The sequence below is a fragment of the Bufo gargarizans genome, chromosome 1, assembly GCF_014858855.1.
Source record: "Bufo gargarizans isolate SCDJY-AF-19 chromosome 1, ASM1485885v1, whole genome shotgun sequence".
Taxonomy (NCBI): Eukaryota; Metazoa; Chordata; class Amphibia; order Anura; family Bufonidae; genus Bufo; species Bufo gargarizans.
In genome coordinates, this window is record NC_058080.1 from 141212558 (window position 1) to 141240203 (window position 27646).

At 43.4% G+C, this 27646-nt stretch overlaps 1 pseudogene; it reads right to left on the bottom strand.

Annotated features, from left to right (window-relative positions):
- Nucleotides 1–692: 692 nt before the first annotated feature.
- Nucleotides 693–27646, bottom strand: part of LOC122925267 — a 40139-nt pseudogene continuing 13185 nt past the window's right edge.

The window sequence follows — 27646 nt, forward strand, 5'->3', positions numbered from 1 at the left end:
ACTTTTAGCACCCAAAAAATAAAATAAAATAAATTCAATGATAAAAACAAACAAAAAACATCTCCAAAGGTGTTCATAGCCTATAACTGGAAGTTGGGGCCTGACTCCGGCGTGCGGTCAGTCATCTACATATTATGCAAACCACATATTTTAAAAGGAGTTATATTTATTTTTTATGCAGGCTAACAATTTTTTTATAAAAAAATAAATAATAATAATTCAACTTCTGCAGGTGACAAGCCTTTAAAAAATTAAAAACTATATGCGATTACTTGCCCTTGGCAAAAAGGACCATTTCAATAAATTACTGTCCTAAAATAAATGAAAAATCAGTAAAAGTATTTACCGTAGGTCTTTCAATTATAAACGAAGCAAATACTTTCGAGAACACTGTGGATGGCAAGGTAGAGGTTCCTCGACCAAGCTAAACTAACCTTCCCACAGCATCGAGTACTATTATATATGACAGACACAGCCTATAACTACAGAACTATTTATCTGTACTTATAGGCTGTGTTAATGCTACAAAATACCAGTTCTGGACACAGTGGTATGAAATGTTTCTGCTTCCTATTCATCTTTTAGGGATGATATGTTTAGAAGTGTTTATTTATTTATATTATTTACTATATTTATATATTATTTACTATATTTATATATTGTTTACTATATTTTACAGGACCTATGTTTTTCTATTTTACTAGGAAGAGTGCATCAGAAATTAAAAATGGAATCATAATGCCAGTGTGAACAGAGCCTTACAGTTCCATGCTTAGTAATAGTAGGTAATTACCCATGCTCATCTTAATGGGCAGTTTCTCTCTGCTGGCTGCGTCTACTAGATGTCTTCTTACTTCCATTACTGCTTCCTTCTGTTTCATGGTGAGCATGGACTCCCACAGGGATTTGGCAGCACTGTCACTAGAAACATAGAAAAGAAATGTTAAAAAACAGTACTCCTCCCCTGATGTTCTCCTAACACAGTATAGTAGCAACTATGTTTAATTCTACTCACATTCATCTGGCACACATCTGTCGGGAAAAAACAACGTTTAAAGGGGGTATCCCATGATTGATGTAAAAAAATGAAAATCATATAGTACACGACAATCTATTTCTAACAAAACTAAAACCAGCCCTGTACCTCACATGGATTCAGAGATCTCCGTATTCATTGCTCCAATTGTCCTGCTAGATTTAATTCAAGCTGGCAGCTCAGGGGAGGTGTCCTTCCTCAGGGGTGTGTCCTTTGTACTGCAGCTCTCTCCCTGTAACTCCCATAACGTCTAACAGTATATACGTCTGGTGGCAGTTGAATGATATAACTGAGCGTGTGCGACCATCTCAGTAGGTGGACATGCACATTACTATACAGATTAAACAGAAGAGGGCGCCATTATAATTTATCTCTATTTGAGAATATCTCCCAACTGGAGCATTTTTGTGATAGAAAGTAAACTACAACATTAAGTTTTCAGGCTGAATTATATTAATGTAACATTTAATGGTGACAACTTCTTTACTCAAGCCACTAAAAACAAAACAAAATTACCCTGAAGCCACAAACAGAAACATGTGTAGGGGACACACTCTTATTCGTTGAATTCAGGTGTTTCATACAGTCCCATTGCCACAAGTGTATGAAATCCAGCTCCTAGCCATTTAGTCTGCCTTTACAAACATTTGGTAAAGAATGGCTCGTTTTAAAGTGCTCACTGTATTCCAACATGGTACTGTAATAAGATGGTACCATTGTGACAAGTCAGTTCATGAAATTTCCTTCCCCTAGATATTCCTCAACAGGAGTAGGGATCGACCGATATTGATTTTTTTAGGGCCGATACCGATACCGATAATTTGTGAACTTTCAGGCCGATAGCCGATAATTTATACCGATATTCTGAGAATTTTCATTTTTGAAAAAAAAATAAAATTCCCACAAATCTGCTGAAAATTAATGTTTATTGTTAATGTGTATTTTTTTTTTTTTTGTAAATCTTTCTTTTTCATTTATATTTAATATTTTGGTGTTTTTATTTTTATTACTTTTTTTTTTTTTTAAACTAACTTTTAGCCCCCTTAGGGACTAGAACCCTTGTCCTATTCACCCTGATAGAGATCTATCAGGGTGAATAGGAGCTCACACTGTCCCTGCTGCTGTGTGCTTTGTGCACACAGCAGCATGGAGCTTACCATGACAGCCAGGGCTTCAATAGCGTCCTGGCTGCCATGGTAACCGATCGGAGCCCCAGCATTACACTGCTGGGGCTCCGATCGGAGGAGCAGGGGAGAGGGAATCCTGTGGGGGGCGCACTGCGACTGGGGTGGGGGGGGCGCACCACTGCTTAATACTGGGGGGAGGGGGGGCGCACTGCGCCACCAATGCTTAATATTGGGGGGGGAGGGGGGGGCGCACTGCGCCACCAATGTCTGATACTGGGGGGCTTGGGGGGGGCGCACTGCGCCACCAATGAAGCTTAATCTCTAATTTATTCACATACAGGAGGCGGGAGCTGGCTGCAGGATCACATAGCCGGCTCCCGACCTCTATGAGCTGTAGCTGCGATCCGCGGCACCTGAGGAGTTAACTACCGCAGATCGCAGCTACAGCTCATAGAGGTCGGGAGCCGGCTATGTGATCCTGCAGCTCCCGCCTCCTGTATATGAATTAATGTGAGATTAAGCTTCATTGGTGGCGCAGTGGCCATAGCTCCTCCCCTCCTCTTGTCCCCTGTCCTCCCATTGGCTGGAGCGGCAGCAGCAGCACAGGGGGAGGAGACACTGCTCCTTCTCCCCTGTGCTGCTGCTGAGGGAACACGGAGAGCGCTGTCAGCAGCGCGATCTGTGTTCCCAGGACGTTATCGGAATATCGGCAAAATAAATGCCGATACCGATAACGTTCAAAATCCTGAATATCGGCCGATAATATCGGTAAATCCGATAATCGGTCGATCCCTAAACAGGAGCTCTGAAAAATAAAAGCTATGAGCAACTAAACCAGTTTTCTTTCACACCAATTTTGAAAAAATCTCACTCATACAGGTCCTTCTAAAAAAATTAGCATATTGTGATAAAGGTCATTATTTTCTGTAATGTACTGATAAACATTAGACTTTCATATATTTTAGATTCATTACACACAACTGAAGTAGTTCAAGCCTTTTATTGTTTTAATATTGATGATTTTGGCATACAGCTCATGAAAACCCAAAATTCCTATCTAAAAAAATGTGCATATTTCATCCAAACAATAAAAGAAAAGTGTTTTTAATACAAAAAAAGTCAACCTTCAAATAATTATGTTCAGTTATGCACTCAATACTTGGTCGGGAATCCTTTTGCAGAAATGACTGCTTCAATGCGGCGTGGCATGGAGGCAATCAGCCTGTGGCACTGCTGAGGTGTTATGGAGGTCCAGGATGCTTCGATAGCGGCCTTAAGCTCATCCAGAGTGTTGGGTCTTGCGTCTCTCAACTTTCTCTTCCCAATATCCCACAGATTCTCTATGGGGTTCAGGTCAGGAGAGTTGGCAGGCCAATTGAGCACAGTAATACCATGGTCAGTAAACCATTTACCAGTGGTTTTGGCACTGTGAGCAGGTGCCAGGTCGTGCTGAAAAATGACATCTTCATCTCCATAAAGCTTTTCAGCAGATGGAAGCATGAAGTGCTCCAAAATCTCCTGATAGCTAGCTGCATTGACCCTGCCCTTGATAAAACACAGTGGACCAACACCAGCAGCTGACATGGCACCCCAGACCATCACTGACTGTGGGTACTTGACACTGGACTTCAGGCATTTTGGCATTTCCCTCTCCCCAGTCTTCCTCCAGACTCTGGCACCTTGATTTCCGAATGACATGCAAAATTTGCTTTCATCCGAAAAAAGTACTTTGGACCACTGAGCAACAGTCCAGTGCTGCTTCTCTGTAGCCCAGGTCAGGCGCTTGTGCCGCTGTTTCTGGTTCAAAAGTGGCTTGACCTGGGGAATGCGGCACCTGTAGCCCATTTCCTGCACACGCCTGTACACGGTGGCTCTGGATGTTTCTACTCCAGACTCAGTCCACTGCTTCCGCAGGTCCCCCAAGGTCTGGAATCGGTCCTTCTCCACAATCTTCCTCAGGGTCCGGTCACCTCTTCTTGTTGTGCAGTGTTTTCTGCCACACTTTTTCCTTCCCACAGACTTCCCACTGAGGTGCCTTGATACAGCACTCTGGGAACAGCCTATTCGTTCAGAAATTTCTTTGTGTCTTACCCTCTTGCTTGAGGGTGTCAATGATGGCCTTCTGGACAGCAGTCAGGTCGGCAGTCTTACCCATGATTGCGGTTTTGAGTAATGAACCAGGCTGGGAGTTTTTAAAAGCCTCAGGAATCTTTTGCAGGTGTTTAGAGTTAATTAGTTGATTCAGATGATTAGGTTAATAGCTTGTTTAGAGAACCTTTTCAAGATATGCTAATTTTTTTAGATAGGAATTTTGGGTTTTCATGAGCTGTATGCCAAAATCATCAATATTAAAACAATAAAAGGCTTGAACTACTTCAGTTGGTGTGTAATGAATCTAAAATATATGAAAGTCTAATGTTTATCAGTACATTACAGAAAATAATGAACTTTATCACAGTATGCTAATTTTTTGAGAAGGACCTGTAGTGTATAAAAGTTATCAACGCTTTCTGACTCAATGTGGAACACTTACTAATCATGTTGCACCAGAATTACGATGTAAAATGCGCCAAAAATAATGGAGTTCTGAACTGCTTTCTTCTTATTTTTTGCCAGAAAGAATGAAATACGCCAGAAAAGTGTTTTGAATGTCAAAGTGGACTGGGCTATGTTGACATAAATTACACCTCATTTATCAACTCTGGTTGATAAATTGTTCTGGTTAAAAAATAGATAGACTTAGGGGACTTTCACACTAGCGTTCTTCTTTTCCGGCATTGAGTTCCGTCACAGGGGCTCAATAGCGGAAAATAACTGATCAGGTATATCCCCATGCATTCTGAATGGAGAGTAATCCGTTCAGGATGCATCAGGATGTCTTCAGTTCAGTCTTTTTGACTTTTCAGCATGGAGATAATACCGCAGCATGCTACGGTTTTATCTCCAGCCCCCAAAAAATTGAACACTTGCCTGAATGCCGGATCTGGCATTTTTTTCCATAGGAATGTATTTGTGCCGGATCCGGCATTCAAATTGCCGCATTGACGGATCCGGTATTCGCATGCGCAGACCTTTAAAAATGTGATAAAAAAATAAATACCGGATTCGGTTTGCCTGATGACACAGGAAAAATTATTGCAATGATTTTATTTTTTATTCTTTATTTATGTATTTTAAATCAATTTTAACAACAGTACAAAGGGGACAGTGTACTGGGACGCATCCCAGAATATCGAGTCACCGTCCGATATATTTGGGCATGTAGCATAAAGACAGAGCAACAAAGCAGGCTTGCTAAACTGGAGAACCATAAAATAAAGGACCAGCTGAACGCAGTCCCGTGTGATCAGTTCTTCACCTGGTACAGTGAAGTCTAGATAAAGACATGTTCCTGAGAATTGTGAAATGTAACAAGCCCCCTTAGAACCTTGGGGGTACCATATAGGGAGGGGGTAATACAGGGTAGTCTTAGGACAGATGGGGGGGGGGGAAGAAGAGGAAGAAAGACGTATAGAGGAAGAAAAGAAGAGAGTAGAGTGAAAAAAGAAAAGCGTTGCTGTCACAGTCAGAAATGGCGGTACAACCGCCTCACGAAGTCAACAAGAGCCTGAACTCCTGGGTCTCCTGAAACGCCAACCAACTCCTCAAGGTTTTGTGGAAAGTTCTCTCAGTATTCTTCAGCGTAGCGGCAAGATCCTCCATCCTCATTATTTCCTGAATTTACTCTATCCACATTGTCATTCTGGGTGTAGAGGTTTGTCTCCACAGTATAGGGATACATGTCCTTGCCGTGTTGACCAAATGACTCACCACATATTTCTTGTAAGTCGCTATAGAGAGGTCGCACTGATAAGGCAGAAAGAAGGAGGGGGCCTTCGGGAGGTCAACCGTGGTAAATTTAGATGTGACCCGCCAGACTCCCTCCCAGCACCTAGTCAAAGCTGGACATTCCCAGAAGATATGCAGTATCGTCCCTCTAGCCTCGCCACAGCGCCAACAGACGGGGGAGACTGTGGGAAACATTGCGTGTAGTTTGGAAGGTACCCTGTACCACCTACAGAGTAACTTGAACCCTGCTTCCTGTACGACTGAAAAAGTCACTCCCAGGTCATGTTCCCACTGTGTTATGTAGTTCGGAGGTGGAAGCTCAAAGGGCAAGTTCAGTAGGCCATATGTCTGGGATAAAGTATGTCTAAGTAGGTCCCCATGGTCGCAGAGTTTTTCAAATTCAGTTCTGTCCCTGCTGTATGTGGTCGCTGGGGGCAATGTAGCTAAAAAGTGATGTAAATGTTGGGATTGCCATTGTGACAATGTTGGAGGATTACCGTTGATAGGAGTAGAATCAGGAAGCGACCAAGTGTCCGCAGCTATGAAGTGATGAGCCCGGAAAACATTCCTGGCAAGCAGAGTCCGGAAGCAACCTAGGCCAAGCCCAGGCGAGAATTGGGGGTTACCCAGGATCGGGAACAGTGGTGAAGGAGAGGGGGAAATGCTGTGTTTCTCCGCTGTGGAAGCAAAGGATCGTAATGTCGGGCCAATGGTTGGGTGTAGACGCGCTTATAAAGGAATGAGGGTTTCCAAACATGGGGGCAATGCATTTTTTTGACTGATTTTGACTAAAAATTACAGGCGGAACTGCCTGACGGAATTAACGCAAGTGTGAAAGTACCCCAAGCTTGCTTCTGTGGTAGTGTAAATTGTTAAAACGGCACAGAGCAGATGAGATAGATGTGACCTTTATTCAAAAAGTCACAATTGTAGGGAATAAATGTTGTATATCAGTGGCGCGTTGATCACAGATGCATTGTCACAAATAGAATTAAGGGGCACATACATTAAGAACAACGTTTTAGACGACGGTTTTAATAAAGCCCCATCGCTGGCGATGGATTGCCTTAACTTCTTTGTATCCAGCACCACTTCCGAGCTTTCCCACATTTAGACCTTTTTCTATGCCTGCCGTCCTGTCCCCTTCCCTGCCCACTATTTCAGACCTTGTATGAAAGGGGAGAAGTCGCAGATTGCAGGGCAACTCAGAGGCGTATTTCAGCTTGATAAATGGCCCCCTAAATGTCTTTTAATACTTCGGCATAAAATTTTTTGTTTTTGTTTATAAAATCATGGATTATTAGCCTACAATAACAAGAGACACATTTTAACCTGTTTCCAACCGCTGATATATAAATATATATTAGTCAATCAGGACTTAAAATATGGCGCCAGCTAGCACAGATCACTGACATTTAACCCTTTAAATGCCATGGTCAAATGTGACCACGGCATCTGTGATGATAAAAACCGTAAGTGCAGACTCCTGGCCATGATCCGGCTCCCCCCCCAGCGGTGATCAGGGGAGCCGGAGTGTGTGTGCAGCAGCCCCTACACATGACAAGAGGCTGCTGCACATTAGTTTCTATGGAGAGCCAGTAATATTCTCAAAGACTCCAATGCATTGGAGTCTATGAGAGACACAATCTAATGCTTGTTATAGTGTAAAATATAAAAATTCAAAATCCCCCCCCCCCCCTTTCCCCGAAATTAAAATATAAGTACATAATAAAAAAAGAATCACGGGTATCACCGCATGCAAAAACACCCATACTATTAAAATAGGTCAGTTTTACTGCATAGAAAATGCTGTAAAAACAAAACCCACTGTGGTGGAATTGTGTTTTTTTTTTTTATAATTCCACCCCCATTTGGAATTTTTTCCTGCTTCCTACTACATTGTTTGCAACCATAAATGGTGCCACAAGAAATTACAACTTGTCTTGCAAAAAACAATGTTAAAGTTATGGCTTTGGGAAGACTGGAAGTAAAAAAACGAAAATGAAAAAAATAAATAAAATAATGTCCTGGTTATTAAAGGGTTAAAAATAGCATGCGCCTTTAGATAAGAGGTAAAACAAATCACTACTTCTGATTCACGATGTAAGGATTTATCTGGGACAAAAGCCGCCATTATTGATAAATGTCCTAATAACTCCAGAACTCCAAACCTCCTGCAACAGTATCACACAATCTTAATGACATGGGTTTCGATTGCTGGGCAGCAGCATGCAAGCTTTGGAGTGCTGCATCCTCTTCAAACAGCTAATCGGTGGAGATGCCAGGAGAGGGACCCCTGGCGATCTGATATCTGAGGATAGATTGTCAATATGAAAATCTCATAAACCCCCTTTAAATAAATTGCCTGCCTTAGAAGCTAACTTAACCCATGCCCGTAACATGTGGGGTCATGTCGTTTTAGCACTTGTGAACATTAAAGAGGACCTGTCACCACTCCTGACATGCCTGTTTTAATAGCTTCATGCATCCCCCACGTAATAACAATTCTGTAGCATCTATTCTCATGTCTGTATGTTGTGCCATTTCTTTATTATTTCTACTAGAAGGTATGAATGAATTGCTAGCAGTCTGCAGTAAGGGTACAGAGGGGAGGTACCTGCACAGTCTGACAATGGCAGCACTGACTGGATAGAGTGAGTCAGTGCAGGTACACACCTCCAGCTGGTTACCTCCCCTCTGTACCCTTACTGCAGACTGCTAGCAATTCATTCATACCTTCTAGTAGAAATAATAAAGGAATGATACAACTTAGAGACATAAGAATAGATGTTCCAGAATTGTTATTACATGGGGGATGCATGAAGCTATTAAAACAGGCATGTCAGGAGTGGTGACAGGTCCTCTGTAAACCCAGTGACTGGCTGCAGCAGTCACAGGACCAAGCCCCTTTCACTGGGACTATGGACAAGGGAGTGCATTTTAATTTTCATTTGGCACTCATTATGGGCACAAGTTATGTCAGCTCCTATACAGGACAACCCTTCAAACCGCTGGTAGGTGCAACCCAACCACTTGTCGTCTACCAGTTCTGTTAGCATACACTCTGCAGGCTACAAATCACTTTTCTTGCACTAGCTGAACATACTTACTAAACTTTTATTGATGAAAAAAGACTAAATACAAATTACTTGTTTGTCCAAATCCCAGTTGACAAGATGTTTGAAGCTACTGGCCAACAGGAAATGCTAACTGCATGAATGTGTTTGGAGACTACAGAGCTCGAGGATCAGGAAAGTTCTGAATGAATGAGTCAAGCTCAGGACAGGACATATTTCTAACACTAGGTTTATTTTCTGGAAAACTTTCAATTGCTGGAACAGTCAACAATAGCGGAAAAAACACTGAACCGCACAATGAGTTGCAGGCTCAAAACCATTGAAGGGTAAATACATTTGATCATCTCACATCCAATTACAGATGGAATACATCAATTTCAAAACCGATGGAGATTTTACTCCTTACAGTAATCCATCTAGAGTAAAGTGTAACCAATGGTGCAACCAGATTGTGGAAGACCTCCAACTAAACAGTTTTTTCTTTTGTACAAGAAACAATATGACACCATTAAACTTTGAGCAATAACAATTCTTAAGTTTGTGACTTATGTTACTAATTGATTCCTTTTTATGTCAATCCCATAGCATGCCGTGCTATCAACAAGCGTTGCATAAATCAATACCAGCAAATACAAGATACTTTGTAATATATCTAATTAGATAGTAAATGTCTCTGTCTCTACTTATCAGCTACTTCTTCTACAACACCCGACACACCACACATCACCTTTTTATGCCAATATGAATAGCATGCTGTGCTATTAACAAGCGTTGCATAAATCAATGAAACCAGGAAATACAAGAAACTTTGTAATATATCTTATTACATAGTAAATGTTTTTGTCTGCACTCTGCACTTATCAGCGACTTCTTCTACAACCCCCGACCCACCACACACCCGCCTGCTGAACTGATCAGTCACCATCTATTCACTACTAAAATCCATTAAGATAGCCGAGGTGGAATAACAGCTCATTAACGGGAGGTCTTCGCTCTGTCTGCAATGTATTGGAGGCATCACAGCAGCTAGTCTGCACTTACTAGGTCAAGGAAAATAAGGGTGCTTTTACACATAGGTTTTTGGTGTTTTTTTTCAGCCCTTTTGAGCTTTTAGTCACAGTTTTCTAGTGTTTTTTTACTGCAAACACCTGATCCAGATTTTTGCTGGAGGTCTATGGGAGATATGAAATACGGGCCACAAAAAAAGTGTTTTTCTCCCCTTCATATTTTTGCTAATTAAGTGCCGTTTTTATTTTTCTAAAGGGGAAAAATGGCAATCATAAAAACGCTAGTGGTGAGCTACACCGTCCGCAAAACTCGCCCAAGAAATGCCTAAAAACCACAGCATAAATGCAGGTGCCAAAAAAAACTGCAAGCGCTTATTTGTTTCGGAGTTAAAAACGCCACAGCCAAATGATCAGATATGGAGCCTACAGAGAGGAAAATTGGTGAAAAATGCCATATACAAGCCAAAATAGTGCAATGAGCACACACAACTGCTTATAGCAACCTGAAATGACATGTACACTTTAACCACTTTCAGACCGGGCTGTTTTAGGCGTAGAAAAAGGTCTAAATGTAACACAGCGAGGAAGCCGTCTTACATATAGAACTGGCGCTGTAGGGGGCATGGTCTGGTTGGGCATGTGAGAGGACGCTACACTGAGGCTCCCGTCCTGCCTTCTGTAAATCATCCTCCATCCACCTGCAGCGCTCGCTGACAGTTCTAAGGGCCTTTGGAAGACTGAAAATTCACCAAATCCCAAGATATCCCTAGGAAGAATTGTTAGTTTAACATGGACATCACTGAAGGCAATTTCCTAAAACGTAATTTTCAATCTACATACAATAAAAATACTAAATTGTTAAAGCAACCACAGGTTGAGTGTTATACCTATAGTACAAAAAAAAGGCTGTCAAACCAAAAGACGGTTAGTAAGAGTCCGTGGTAGGATACATCTGGGACAGTTCAAAGAAAAATACTGTAGCTGTCCCTATTCTTGCCCTTATCCACACTGCTCAGTCCAGAGATACACCTTGAAGGTAGGTGCACTCTGTCCACCTACCTAGAGTAATCCAAGGTTAAAAGTAATCCAAGGTTCATCAGGGGACTATTAGTATCAGTATGGTAATAGAATGCCATACACATACAATAGTATGAAGGTGGAATACCGTATACATAAGTAATGATAGTAAAGGGTGATAGATTCGCCAAATGCTAATTACGGCATTCAGACTGATAGTTAGATACCATACACACAGATAAAAAAAATTATAAACAAAATGCTGGAGTGCCCCAGACCAGCATTAGTCTGCAACGAGGAGCCATAAACAACTAATCAAGCAGAGCCCACAATGAAAGATATCCTCGCTGCTGTACAGGACTGCAGCGGTTCACTGACTATTCTTAATACACATATGGGCAGTCTGCAAGAGAATGTCTCCCTCATCAGGCAAGACCTCAGGCAGGTTAATGACAGGATCAGAGAGGTGGAATATAGAGTGAGCACTGTAGAAGATCAACTACCCCCAGTGAAAAGAGATGACGGCAGAATTATACATCGTGTCTTTATTGAGGTCTAAAACCAGTGGCGTCGATAGGGGGGGGCCAGAGGGGGCCACGGCCCCCCCAACTAAAATGTCCCCCATTCATTTTGGTGGTGGATGGTCTATGCTGCGCACTGTGTAGGCGCTAGGCAGCCCTACCGGACATCATCTTCACATCTGATGATCTGACTGAGTCTCTGACTTGGTGCCGTTGCGGTCTCACTCTCTAGTCTCCACCCACCGCTGCCTCGCCCCCGGCTCCGCCCCGGCCCTGTCAATCAACATGAGGAGGGGGCGTCTTTATGAAAGGAGGATGCGGCTGCTGGTAAAGAGGTAATTTACATATTATAAAAGTCCGACCAAAATGAGTAAGAGCATTATATATTGATATATCGCATTATAAGGAATTTAAGTTGGCAAAAAAAATAAAAATATGACTTTAGTGGGGTGACAGAAGCCCTTTAAGCCAGCCAGGCCCAGACTAGAGAACAGACAGTGTGTGGCGTGGCGTGGCCCTACCCTACCCTACCGATACCGAACAGACTGGACTGAGCCTGACCTAGTGGTGACGGTGTGTAGCAGGTTAACTTACAAGTAGTGACTCAGTGGACTGACCAAGTCTTTTTCTATTCTAACTAGAGAGATTAGATCTGACTCTGACTGAGTCTGAGAGGAGAGCTGGCTGGCGGCTGCCCCAGAATCTTCCTGATTTAAAAGTTAAAGGGGTTCTGCACTTTAATTTAATTGATGATCTATACTCTGGATAGATCATCAGCTTCTGATCAGCGGGGGTCAGACACCCGGGACCCCCGCCGATCAGCTGCTTGAGAAGGCACCGGCGCTCCAGTATCGCCGCGGCCTTCTCACTGTTTACCGCCAGCCCACTGACGTCACGACTAGTATCAACTAGCGTGGGAGTGGCTAAGCTCCATTCAAGTGAACAGAGCTTAGCCGCGCTCAGGCTAGTTGATACTAGTCGCGATGTCAGTCAGTGGGCCGGCGGTGAGAAGGCCGCGGTGCTGCTCGAGCGCCGGTGCCTTTTCAAACAGCTGATCGGCGTACTGGGTGTCTGACCCCCACGATCAGAAGCTGATGATCTATCCAGAGTATAGATCATCAGTTAAATGAAAGTGCAGAACCCCTTTAAAGTTACTGTCAGTGCAGCCTGGATGATTACAGTGTTTACTTTACCGTTTAGAGAAATCATGTTCAAATGTGAGCGGTGGGAGGGTGATCTGTGGTCTGTGGATGTCATGAGTTATTACACTGTTATAGGGGGGGAGGGATCTGTGGATGATACTCTTATAGTGTTATAGGGAGGGGGATCGGGGGTCTTTGGATGTCATGACACTGTTAAGGGGGGGATCTGTGGATGACACAGTTATGGGGGGGGGGGGGGATCTGTGCCACTCTGTGGATGACACTGTTAGGCTCCATTCAGACGTCCGTAACAGCGGCAATGTGTAGGTCCGCATTTTTTTTCCCGGGAACGGAATTGCGGACCTGGAAGTGCGGGTCCGCATTTCCATATCCGGCAGCACGTCGTGCTGCCCTATAGAAATGAATGGGTCCGCAATTCCGTTACGCAAATTTCGGATGTGTGAATGGGGCCTTATAGGGAGAGGGATCCCGATATGACACTGATATGGGGTGGATCTGTGGATGACACATAGCATAAGATGCTATAAACGGTATGTGTCATCCACAGATCCCCCTCCATAAGTGTCATCCACAGATCCCCAGGCAGCTAGGACATGTTGAAATCTGAGTGATTGGGGTTTTTCTTCCCCGTTGCGGTTTTAGGTATTGGGTAAAGTATCACAGCATTTCTAAGCGTACTTGTGTAAATGTATCGTTGTTATAGCTGCCCCCCTACTTTTGTCCTGGCCCCCAGTGTGCCCCCCCCCCCCCCCCCCCAAATTTGAAAGCTAGAGACGCCACTGTCTAAAACCAATTCTGGAGAGGCCTGCGCCTCTTCATAACTTCGGCAGATCCACCACCAGCCTAGGGGTTTATTAGGACCGGCGTCTAAAAAGGCGATCTTAATAAATGTGCCCCACAATTCAAGAGTCAATTCAGTTCTGTAGTGACTTAGAGGGGCTTTCAGAAACTACACCCCATAAATTATTCAAAGATGAAAATTTGCTAACCCTTTAGGTGTTCCACAGGGATTAAAGCAAAATGGGGGTAATATTTAAAAAAAAAATTTGTGCAGATTTTCCATTTGAATCTATTTTTTCTGTAGCACAGCAAGGGTAAGAGGAAAATAAACTTCGATATTGATTAGCCCGATTCTGCATTTTACAGAAATATCCCACATTTGGCTGTAAACTGCTCTATGGGCTCAGAAGGGAAGGAGTGTCATATGGTGTTTGGAGGGAAGATTTTGCTAGAATGTTTTTTGGGTGCCATGCCACATTTGAAGAGACCCTGCGGAACCCCTACAGTGAAAACTCCCCAAAAACTATAAACCTCAAAGAATTTATCGAGGGGTATAGTGAGTACTTTAACCCTACAGGCTTTTTATAGAATTAAGAAATAATTAGCTGTAAAAATTATAAATTACATTATTTTTTTTTTTTTTTACAATAACAGCCCCAGGTACAGTTTGTCATTTAAACCAGGATTAACCGGAAAAATACATCCCATATTTGTTACACATTGTTCCCTGAATACAGCAACATCCCATATGTGGTTGTAAACTGCTGTTTGAGGAAACGGCAGCGCTCAGAATGAAAGGAGCAGCATCTGGACTTTCTAACACAGAATTTGCTGAAATGGTTTGTAAAGAGCTATACATTTATTCATTAACCAAGCTTTAAGAAGGCAAATTTTTTGCAAGACAAGCTGTAGTTTTTATTGGCACCATTTATAGGGAAGTAACGTGGGCAAAAATTGCTATTCTGTCAGTTGTTTTTTTAAAATGAGATTTACCATATACACTGAACAAAAATATAAATGCAACACGTTGAGCACTTCTCCTTTGCCGAGATAATCCATCCCACATCACAGGTGTGGCATATCAAGGTGCTGATTAGACAGCATGACTATTGCACAGGTGTGCCTTAGACTGCCCACAATAAAAGGTCACTCTGAATTGAAATGTGCAGTTTGATCACACAGCACAATGCCACAGATGTCACGTTTGAGGGAGCGTGCAATTGGCATGCTGACTGCAGGAATGTCTACCAGAGCTGTTGTCTGTGCAATGAATGTTCATTTCTCTACCATAAGGTGTCTCCAAAGGCGTTTCAGAGAATTTGGAAGTACATCCAACCCGCCTCACAACCGCAGACCACGTGTGACCACACCAGCCCAGGACCTCCACATCCAGCATGTTCACCTCTATGTTCGTCTGAGACCGGCCACCCGGACAGCTGCAGCAACAATCAGTTTGCATAACCAAAGAATTTCTGCACAAACTGTTAGAAACCGTCTCAGGGAAGCTCATCTGCATCCTCGTCGTCCTCATCGGGGTCTGGGCCTGACTGCAGTTCGTCGTTGTAACCGACTTGAGTGGCAAATGCTCACATTCAATGGCGTCTGGCACGTTGGAGAAGCATTCTGTTCGCGGATGAGTCACGGTTTTCACTAGCAGACAGCGTGTGTTGCGTCGTGTGGGTGAGCGGTTTGCTGACATCAACGTTGTGGATCGAGTGGCCCATGGTGGCGGTGGTGTTATGGTATGGGCAGGCGTATGTTATGGACAACGAACACAGGTGCATTTTTTTTATGGCATTTTGAATGCACAGAGATACCGTGATGAGATCCTGAGGCCCATTGTTGTGCCATTCATCCACATGTGGGACCTGCACTTCCTGGATTCATGGTCGCTGTTATGGGACCCAACAGGTGAGCTTTAGTGTTAGGACCCGTCTTATAGAGGTCGCCTTGGCGTTCGGCAGACGGGCTCAAATGATTTTGGACAAAATGTATTTGCTAAGCATCTCTAAGTTATTAGAATAGCATTTGCAATGTAATATACCTTTGTACTCTACTTTTGGTTTGTAGAGTGCTGTTGCACCATGTGTTTGTCATCACCTCATGTTGCAGCATGATAATGCACGGCCCCATATTGCAAGGATCTGTACACAATTCCTGGAAGCTGAAAACATCCCAGTTCTTGCATGGCCAGCATACTCACCGGACATGTCCCCCATTGAGCATGTTTGGGATGCTCTGGATCGGCGTATACGACAGCGTGTTCTAGTTCCTGCCAATATTCTGCAACTTCGCACAGCTATTGAAGAGGAGCGGACCAACATTCCACAGGCCACAATCAACAACCTGATCAACTCTATGCGACAGAGATGTGCAGTGTGTGAGGCAAATGGTGGCCACACCAGATACTGACTGGTTTTCTCATCCCCCCAGTAAGGCAAAACTGTGCACATTTCAGAGTGGACTTTTATTGTGGGAAGTCTAAGGCACACCTGTGCAATATTCATGCTGTCTAATCAGCACCTTGATATGCCACACCTGTGAGGTGGGATGGATTATCTCAGCAAAGGAGAACTGCTCAGTAACACAGATTTAGACAGATTTGTGAACAATATTTGAGAGTAATGGGTCTTTTGTGTATGTAGAAAATGTTTCAGATCTTTGAGTTCAGCTCATGCAAAATGGGAGCAAAACCGAAAGTGTTGCGTTTATATTTTTGTTTAGTGTATATGATATGTCAACTTTATTCTGCGGATTAATATGATTGTGGGAATACCAAAATGTATAACTTTTTTTTCATGTTTTGCTACTGTATCTTAAATCTTTTTATTAAAAATGTGATACATTGTGCATCGCCATATACAAACATCGGCACGCGGCAGGGCTGTCCATTATCTCCCCTATTATTCGATATTTATATCGAACCCCTTGCGATGGCCATCAGGCAGGATGATCAGGTTAAAGGATTTGGTACGCTAGGAGTACAAGACCGTATCTCCCTATATGCGGATGATGTTCTGTTTTTTATAGACCATACGGAAATCACTCTTCCTAGGATTATTCAAATGGTTAAAGCATTTGGTGAGGTGTCCGGTCTTCTGATAAACTGGGCCAAGACCAGCTTGATGCCAATAGACCCCCTGCCACAGAAAGAGGTTCTTGTGACACAGTTAGACATTGTTGACACTTTTCAATACTTGGGTTTGACTATATCACCTCGGGTTGAAAATTTTGTACAACTTAATTTGATTCCCATAATGGTAAGGACTAGAGCTAAAATAGGGATCTGGCTGAGACTTCCCCTATCCAGAACTGACCGAGTTTCACTAGTTAAAATGGTGATACTACCACAATTTCTTTATGTCCTCAGGAATACACCTATTTGGATACAAGACAAATATTTTAAACTCATTGAAAAAATAATCAATGATTTAATATGGGGAAGAAAGCGAGTTCGAATAAAGCTGGAATATCTGTATAAATCTGTGGAGTGCGGGGGTTTAAAGGGTTTCTACCACTTCGCTGCACATATTTAGCTGTCAGACACTAGCGATCCGCTAGTGTCTGCTCTGGCCAACCATCCTAATATAATTGCTTTTGGGGCGGTGGTTTGGCTAAAAAAACTACTTTTATTAATATGCTAATGAGCCTCTAGGTGCTATGGGGGCGTCATTAGCACCTAGAGGCTCCGTCTACCTTCAGAAACTGCCGCCGCCCAGCGCGTCCCTCCAGCCCGCCCATCTCTTCCTGAATGCGATCCTCCTTGTGAGCGCCTGTATTCTGCGCATGCGCAGTGAATGTCTGACAGCTTCCCTGCTCAGACATCTCCACTGCGCCTGTTCCTCGGAGCACTATGGCGTCATCGCGCAGGCGCAGTGGAGATGTCTGAGCAAGGAAGCGGTCAGACATTCACTGCGCATGCGCAGAATACATACGATCGCATTCAGGAGGAGATGGGCGGGCTGGAGGGATGCGCTTAGCGGCGGCAGTTTCTGAAGGTAGACGGAGCCTCTAGGTGCTAATGACGCCCCCATAGCACCTAGAGCAGTGATGGCGAACCTATGGCACGGGTGCCAGAGGTGGCACTCAGAGCCCTCTCTGTGGGCACCCACGCCTTGGAAAAAGTCTATGGCGTACAAATATATTTTAGACTTTTCCTGCCATTCATCAGCACAGGATGCACTATGAACAGCACAGGCAGCGCAATGAATGTAGATATTAAGCTATTATAGCTAAATGATAAAGTACATGGAAGATATATGATATTGGTATTCAGGTTAAATTGCCGTGTTGGCACTTTGTGATAAATAAGTGGGTATTTGGTTGCAGTTTGGGCACTCGGTCTCTAAAAGGTTCACCATCACTGACCTAGAGGCTCATTAGCATATTAATAAAAGTAGTTTTTTTTGCCAAACCACCGCCACAAAAGCAATTATATTAGGATGGTTGGGCAGAGCAGACACTAGCGGATCGCTAGTGTCTGACAGCTAAATATGTGACACCTAAGTGGTAGAAACCCTTTAAATCTCCCTTACTTTAAAGGGTACTTTATTGCAGCCCAGTTATTGAGATGCTATGAATCAGAGAATAGTGCATTGCTGGGGAAGTTGGTAACTAGCCATGCCCACAATAATATTTTTACCTTGTTGGAATCTGGTTTATTAAAGAGTTATGAGTGGGGCTACAGAGAGACCATAAAATTACTCCTGAAAGTATGGGTTACAACTAGGACATGGTTGAAGGTCAAGGGTTCACTTACATTTACGCCTCTTTGGCATAATCTGTATTTACAAAGGCTAGATGATATTGCAGCTGACACATTTTGGCAGAAGAATAAAATTTTGTATATTTCACAGGTAGTTAAAGATAGAGAAATTAAACCGTTTATAGAGATGACACATAGTATAACAAACCTTTCCTGGTTTAGGTATTTTCAACTGCGCTCAGTACTATCCAGTTTGGATGATAAACTGGTGTTGGATATAGATAACTCATCTTTTTTGAATGATTGGGTAGGGGGTACACTGCCTAGAATAAAAATTTCAAATATATATAAGTTATTACTTAAGGCACGGTTTAGTGACACACAGTCACCAGGACAAAAAGCGTGGGAGGTGGATTGTCCGAATTTACAAATAGAAGGGTGGGAGAATATTTTTGGGAACCTAGTTTAACTATCCCAGAACTTCAACCATGTTTTAATACAATTTTATATTTGCCATAGACTATATATTACTCCCTTATGGATGAATAAATGTGGATTAAGAGACAAGTCTAACTGCCCCAAATGCGATACCGTAGGAGCGGATTATCTTCATATGATATGGACTTGTCCAGAACTCACAAACTTCTGGAATACTATAAATAATTGTATTAGGTATAAACTAAAAATACGAATCCCTTTTGAACCACAAGTATTTGTGCTTAATGATCTTTCCAAAATAAATAATCATAAGTATCAAAAGATCCTCCTGAGTAGGATACTGATGTTGGCCAGAGTGTTGGTCAGTCGGACCTGGTTCGCTCGATATACTCTAGATATAATTACATGGATAAATCTAATTGATAAGGTAAAAAATTATGAGAAAATTATGTACAAACAGAGGGAAGCTGAAGAGAAGTGGATTAAGATATGGGGTGGTTGGAGAACTTGATTAGTTGCGTTTAATTTCCCTCAATGATAAAGGTCTTATTTTGACGCACCACAGGTAGGGGGGGAGGGGAGGGTTTCTTTAGGGAATTGGGGTTGGTGAGAAATTTTTTATTTTTTTTTCTTCTATTTGTATGTTTGATATATTAATTAATAAAGATAATCAATTTAAAAAAAAAATATACAAACATCCAGAACGTTTGAATTTTTCTGCCAATATAGATGTGTCTGAGGGCTTGCCTTTTACGGGACAGACTGTAGATTTTAATAACTCCGTATTATGCTCTTTGTTAGGCAAAGTGACAAATAAATGGCTGCTTTGTCAAGGTTTATATTTGTGGAGCGTTGCTAAGGTGAACAGGGACATTTTTTTTTTTTTACACTTTTACACTTTTTTTTACTACAATTTTTTGTTTAGCTTTATGGTTGTTTTGTTTACTCTTTTATCTGCCATAAAGTCCTATAAGACCTTTGAGGGACATTTAACATTACATTTATTTACTGCTACTATGTCAGCCCCGGTTACAGGACGAATACAGCACTATACAGCCTCACTGCAGAGCTGATCGAGACCAGCAGCTCCTTCATACTCTCAGCCCTGGAAGTCACATGATCGCTGGGGCGGAAACCGGAAGCTGCATACCGCTTCCTGAGCTGTATACACATCTCTCATTGTTCATTGTGTATACAGCGATCTGGAAGGCAGGGACACTGGGACCATCCCTGCCTTCTCTAAGGGAAGTCCTGCTGTCGCTGGACAGCACGCACCCCCCCACCCCCCCCCCCCCCCCCTTCAGACACTGCACGATCTCTGAACGGATATTAAAAAAATTCCATTCAGAGATAAATCCTGACCGCCAGGATGTTTATAGTCTATAGGCGGTCGGGAACTGGTTAAAAGGATTGTCCCCCAAACAGTATATGTGTTGTGGCAATGGAGCTGCCAGAATGGCATGATGATGCCACTAAAATGATGTCTCACCCAGGGAAAGCTGGGTGAGAAAGAAAAGGCCAAGTTCAGATGAGTGTATTCAGTGAGCTCCATGTCAGAGGTATTTCCCATCCTAAATACTCCTATGACCTAGGCCTACTGCATTATAATGATTTATAATGCTTTGTGTTCCTGCCCAACTTCAACTCTAATCAATTGTACTAATAGTATTATGCGAGTACAGTTCATTAGAGTTGAGGTCAGGCAGGAACACACAGCATTATAAATCATTATAATGCATAGGTCAATGTCATAGGAGCAGCATTCAATATGTGAAATACATCTGACATGGAGCGTGTTTTTTTGCACTGAATACGCTCATGCGAAATTGGCCAAAGTTGGGTTTTTCCCTCTGTTCCTCAGACAACTGGGCCGTTAAGGAGGCTTAAAGGGAGTCCGTCACCACAATTTGCCCTTATAGACCACTTACATAGCACTGTAGCATAACTATAGATCAGTCAAATGGTACCTTTGTCTTTTTGTTTGGATGTTCACCAGGGGCAAAAACAGAGTTTTATTCATATGTGAATTAGGGCTCGCAAGTGCCCAGGGGCGGCGTTCGGGCTGTAAGTGCCCAGGCCGCTCTTCCTTCTTCTCACATAACTCCTCCCCAGCCTGTTGCTTGGCCCGCCCTGTAAGCCTCTTACGTCATCCAGTGTACTGGCCGATATCCCGCCGGCGCATGCGCACTGTGATGATCATTGTGGGCAGCAGCATCATTCCATGCAGTGCGCATGCGCCGGCGGGATATCGGCCAGTACACTGGATGACGTAAGAGGCTTACAGGGCAGTCCGCAAAACGGACACAGCCATGTGAATACATCCTTATGCTCAGGACAGGCCATCAATATCTGATTGGCAGCGGTCCACACACCTGTATCACTGCCCGATTAGACGTTCCTAAGCAGCTCTGGTGCCGGAGGAGATGCAGGGTGCCTCTCCCCCACCAATCAGATATAGAAGGCCTATCCTGAATAACCCCTTTAAAAGGGTTTCCCAGGTTTTCTATATACCGATGAACTCTGGATAGGTCATCAGTATCTGATTGGTGGGGGTTCGACACCCAGGATCCCCGCCGATAAGCTGTTTGAGAAGGCACCAATGCTTCTGTGAATGCAGCTGCCTTCTCCGTGCTCTCTGCATGGTATCACAATTCCCGATTTGTCCATCAGAGGCTGAAGCAGGTTTCAGCCGTGTACCACTTCTTGGAAATCAGCTGGTGGAATAGGGATACGAATATGAAGGTGGTGAGCTGAATGGGCTTTTTCTATTCTTTTGTTATATGTGACTATTTTAACCCTCTTCCTCCGTTTCTCAATGTTAAGCCTCATGCACACGACCGTTGTTGTGTTCCATTCTGAAAAATGGGGTTCCGTTGTTCCGTGATCCGTTTCCGTGTGTCTTCCTTTATTTTTTGGAGGATCACCAGACATGAAGGAAATTTAAAAAAAGTCTAAGTCAAGTTTGCTATGCAAATGATAGGAAAAAAACTGACGCGGATGACAATCTTGTGTGCCTCCGCGTTTTTCACGGACTCATTGACTTGAATGGGTCCGCAAACCGTTTTCCGTGAAAAAAATAGGACAGGTTATATTTTTTTGGACGGACTGGAACCACGGATCACAGACGCGGATGACAAACGGTGCATTAGCCGAGTTTTCAACGGACCCATTGAAAGTCAATGGGTCTGCAGAAAATCACGAAAAACGGAACAACGGACACAGAATGAAACAACGGTCGTGTGCATGAGGCCTTAGAGGTAGCAGCAGGGAGGGGGAGGAGGCTGTTGTACAAAAGAGATTAGAAAGTGAGGGGGAGAGTAAATACACATTGCACTGTAGCCTATACTATAATGTATTTCAGGAGAAAGTTGTTTGGTGCTCTCACTCCAGGACTCAAGGCCAATGCTCTGCTAAATATATTCCAAGAAAAATGAGGCAGAACTCCAGATATTGTGGTGGTGAAAAAATAAATAAAAAGATTTATTTTATTCGCCCATGTGACATTTCATCCCTGCTCAATGGAGCCTTTCTCAAGTAATGTGACATATGACTAAATACCACTTTACAATATATTCATACTTTATTGTATAATTATGTAACTAACATTGATTGATGCATCTATATAACATTTTGCTGTAAGATTTACTTGAGAAAGGATCCACTGAGCAGGGCTAAACGTTGCATGGCTGAATAAAGTAATCTCTGGGGATCTGGAGTGGACTATGGCTTGAATCCGACCCAAGGACAACATCTGCATGAAGGTTGTATGTTCTCCCCGTGTTTGTGTGGGTTTCCCTCCGGGTTCTCCGGTTTCCTCCCACACTCCAAAGACATACTGATAGGGAACTTAGATTGTGAGCCCCATTGGGGACAGAGAGTAATGATGATAAATCGCTGTGGAATATGTCAGCGCTATAATAAGAGTAAAATAAAGAAATCTGTATAAATGGTAGCAGAGCACACATGGCAGGCTCTGATAGGGGAGGGAGGAACTGTGCCCTCAGTACCAGTGTCTGTCAGTAGAAGGAATAAAGCTGTGCTGATACTGTACATGAGAGCAAGTAAATACAGGAGCATCCTGGACACACAGACTTCACATTACCGGTAGGGACACCCACATGAGAAAAGTCTGAAACTATCATAGCTTGGCATATATAGCATATCTATATACATGAACAGGCCGATAGCACACAGTACATATCCTAAACCAAATTCTACAAGATAATATTGAAATAATGGAGGTTTTTCGGTCAAGCAAAATTACCAAACCCCACTTCACAAACTACGCAGTTTTGTTTGCTAGCCAATATAATGTTACAGATAGAGTGCAATGGTTTTTGCAGCCTTGAAGCACAAATGTGGATTAAGGATCCAAGATATTTTTCCTCCTGTGGGATGAAATTCTGACAAAAGTCAGGCATGTTTCTGAATTGAAGCAACACACATTGCTGCTGAGGGCGGCCTTCAAGCCATTACCTATTAAACTGCAAGGGCAAGGTTGTGAGTGAACACAAATCATCCAGAGCAGCAGCTGCTTTACCCTGGCTCTAGACTCGACCACCTATATCTTACTCTCCCTCTGCCCTAGGGCTCGGGGGCCAGCGAGGCTGCAGTCTGCGTAAGGCCGAGCTCACAGCCCCCCACTTCAGCACAATTCATACTTGCTCCCTCTCCCAAAGTTGGTATCAGATCCAAAAGGGCGGAGGGTATAATAGACATACTTATACATCTGCTGTATATGTGTTCTTCTTAGTACTTTCAAATATAGAAAGCAGCAAAACTGGGGTGTGTAAATCCTGCCATGTCACAGCAGTGCTCCCCATTCCCCTAGCAGTAGAAGCAGTGTTCCTCTCCTATTCCCCAGTCTTAGCAGCCCCAGGTCCTCTTTCTGTAGCCACATAGCATCTTCTGTCCTTTCCCCTTGTTGTAGCTACTCCAATTAGTAGCGAGTCCCCATCTGTTTCCTTATAGAGGCAGCAGCACCAACTTCCCCAGTTTCCCTAATAGTACCAGCAGGAGCCCACTCCCAGCAATAGCAGCAGCCTTTCCTCCAATAGTATTAGTAGCACCAAACTTTACCCTCTAATAGCGAGCGGTAGCAGCAGGTTTCCCCCTCCTCCCCGGTAGTAGTCATAGCAAGGGATGAGCAAACTTCTACTTTCAAAATCAGCGTACACGGTTCGGGTTATCTAAGGATTCTGTTATGGATTCCGCTACCGCGGAACATAAGTTATGGTCCGCGGTAGCAGAGTCCATAGCAGAATTCTAGATAACCCGAACCCTGTATGCTGAGCTTGAAACACAAGCTCTCTCCCCACCCCAAACAGCAGTGCTTGGCCACATAACCTCATCACCCATATTGATCTCTGCTAACAGAGCTTGACGCTGGAGGAGCTCAGCGCGGCTGACATTATGTGACAACCATTGATTAGTGGCTGTCAGTAACAACACCCAGCTCCATGTAATAGGCAGAGGATGTAATACATTTGTTTACTTCACAATAAAAGCAAACAGGACAGGGAAGAAAACCTCAGAAACCTGCTGCAGTGTTCTGTCCCGATAGGGATGACAGTACTCTATAACCGCAAGCAACCACTATCTATAGAATCAGCATCACTAATGTGTGAGAAGCTTTCCAAGGCCAAGTAATTCCATATAAAGACAAAGCGTATTGTGGATGTTCAGGAAAATGATATCTATCTCGGCTTGTGTGCGGCTTTGGGATGTTTCCATGTATAGTATGTGACAAAGTACATTAATCATTGTATGAATGGAAGAGAAAATGCAACTGCATGTACTCAAACGCGAATAAATTACCATATAAAAAATATGTCAGCAGATGACAGATTACTGTCCTTTCTATTCAAGAGGGCTGTGCCTGATCTACAGATAGGAAGCGCGTCCACCTCCGCTTCTATACGTAAGCCAGCTTCCTTGCTGTCTTACATTCAGACTAGGGATGTGCGAATCAACTTCGGATGAAACACCCAAAGTCGATTCACATAAACTTTGTTCCAATATTAATTTGTACTGTAAAAAAAAAAAAACATTTCCCGTACTTGTTTTTTTTACAGTCCAAATTAATTTCTGAAGTTATTACCTGAAGTCTCGCGAGACTTTGCGAAGCAATAACCTCAGCTCATCGGACCCAATACATTCTAATGCTGTACGGAGCTCCTGCTTCGTACAGTATTGGAATAAAGTTTGATGCGAATCGACTTTGGATGTTTCATCCAAAGTCGATTCGCTCATCCCTAATTTAGACCATTTTCTATGCTTCAACCAGGTGTAGAAAACGGTAAATAAGGACAGACCTGCCGGTCCGTCCCCTTCCCCACCCACTTTTTAGACCTCTTGTGAGCGGGGAAAAGTCGCGCCTAAAAAACTCCTAATATAGGCGTATTTTGGGTTTACTAAATGACCCACATTGTCCTTTCCGATTTATTTCTGAAGATTCAGATGACTTTAAAAAAAAAAAAAAAAAAACGTCCCCGCCGCCCTCACTGTCTGTGCAAGGTGTGGAACGAGCATACACTCAGAGAGGGTCCCTCGCTGTGGCCCAAGGCCTTCTCCATTGCAGCTGTGTCACATAAAATATATCCTGAAGAATACAAAGTCATCTAGTATACCCAGAGCCGTATGTCAACTGCATGACCACCCAGATTTCCAGATAAATATGAAGAACCGGGTCATTATTTCTCGGGATAAAACATTTCTAGGAAGACATGCAGTACAAATGTGAATTGACAATCCATGACATGGTCAAAGAAAGAAAGGGGGTCTGTCAGCACATCCCAATGCGCAGGTGTTAGGTTTACCGTCTTACAGAGATCACCTTGACGTGTGGCAGACGGGCTCAAATAATTTTGTACAAAATCTATGACAAAAATCTCTAATTTATAAGCATAGCATTAGCAATTATAATGCATTTATAATTGTACTTTATTTGGTTTGCAGAGAGCTGTTGCATTATATGTTTTGTTCTATGTCAATGAAATCTCAATTACTGAAAGGCCATAATGGAGATGTATTAATACTGGTGCACCAGATATATCCCATGCACTGTGTGTCAGATTAATCAACAGTGCCTTGGTGTGATCTACAGGGAGTCAGTCAGCAGTTTTGTAGAGGGGCTATGGGAGTTGTTTACCACTAGGCCTGAAACACCGCGGCTCGTGGGCTGCCCCTATGTACTCCCAATGCCTAGTAGTACCAGGGGCAGTCAAGGGAAATTTCATCACTTCTTGGATTAAAAGCAATGACTGAAGTATGTATTACTTATATCTCTTGTGCATTACTTATATCTCTTGTGCATTCACAAACTGCTGACAGACTCCCTTTAAAATTGTGAAAAACAGTTATTCAAGGCCCCCCTCAAGACAACTCTAAAGCCCCAGTGGGGGAGCAGCCCTGGCAGAGACACACGGATACATCCGGCCCTACGTATACAATCTCACTGCTTGTTTTCGTCGCTTACTTTGGCTGTGACAAGCATCCTGGAGCTATTATCCCCTCATTTTCACCATCAATCCGCAAGTCTGTGAGTTCATCCATGTCGATCATTATATCATTCTTCTGTCCAGGAATCGAAGGAAGAACAGAGAGGATCTTCTCTACCAGACTGTCACCATGATGCCCAACGGCTCCTGGAAGAATAACCAATCAAAGAGTGAATCAATAGGTTTTAAGGGGGGAAAAAAAGGTTCACAAATATTGGTTTCTATTATTTCCTATTCACATCAGTAGATTTTGTATTTGACTTCTGTATCTTAGTCCCGTAATTAATATCTACATAGTAAATAGGGCTGCAGCTAACGATTATTTGAATAATCGATTAGTTGCCGATTAATTTCTACGATTAATCGATTAATCGGGAAAAACGACAAAATTACAAACAGAGGTTTATATGATCTTACTTGAAAAATTATGTTCAAAGGCCATATTAAAACAAATTGTGGACGACACTTATGGGGGATCTGTGGACGACACTTATGGGGGATCTGTGGACGACACTTATGGGGGATCTGTGGACGACACTTATGGGGGATCTGTGGACGACACTTATGGGGGGATCTGTGGACGACACTTATGGGGGATCTGTGGACGACACTTATGGGGGATCTGTGGACGACACTTATGGGGGATCTGTGGACGACACTTATGGGGGATCTGTGGACGACACTTATGGGGGGATCTGTGGACGACACTTATGGGGGATCTGTGGACGACACTTATGGGGGATCTGTGGACGACACTTATGGGGGATCTGTGGACGACACTTATGGGGGATCTGTGGACGACACTATTATGGGGGATCTGTGGACGACACTATTATGGGGGATCTGTGGACGACACTATTATGGGGGATCTGTGGACGACACTATTATGGGGGATCTGTGGACGACACTATTATGGGGGATCTGTGGACGACACTATTATGGGGGATCTGTGGACGACACTATTATGGGGGATCTGTGGACGACACTATTATGGGGGATCTGTGGACGACACTATTATGGGGGATCTGTGGACGACACTATTATGGGGGATCTGTGGACGGCGTTTATGGGGATCTGTGGACGACACTATTATGGGGGATCTGTGGACGGCGTTTATGGGGGATCTGTGGACGACACTATTATGGGGGATCTGTGGACGACACTATTATGGGGGATCTGTGGACGGCGTAGTTATGGAGAGGGGGATATGTGCACTGTTATGGGCATAACAGTGCACAGATCCCTTTCCTCATAACAGTGGACAGACCCCCCTTCCCATAGCAGTGCCATACACAGACCCCCCCTCCTCCCCATAGCAGTGCTATAGACAGATCCTCCCCCCTCCCCATAGCAGTGCTATACACAGACCCCCCCTTCCCCCTAACAGCCCCGGCGCTTGCATCTTTATTTTACCTTTTTACAATGACGCTCCCGCTCCTGTAACAGCC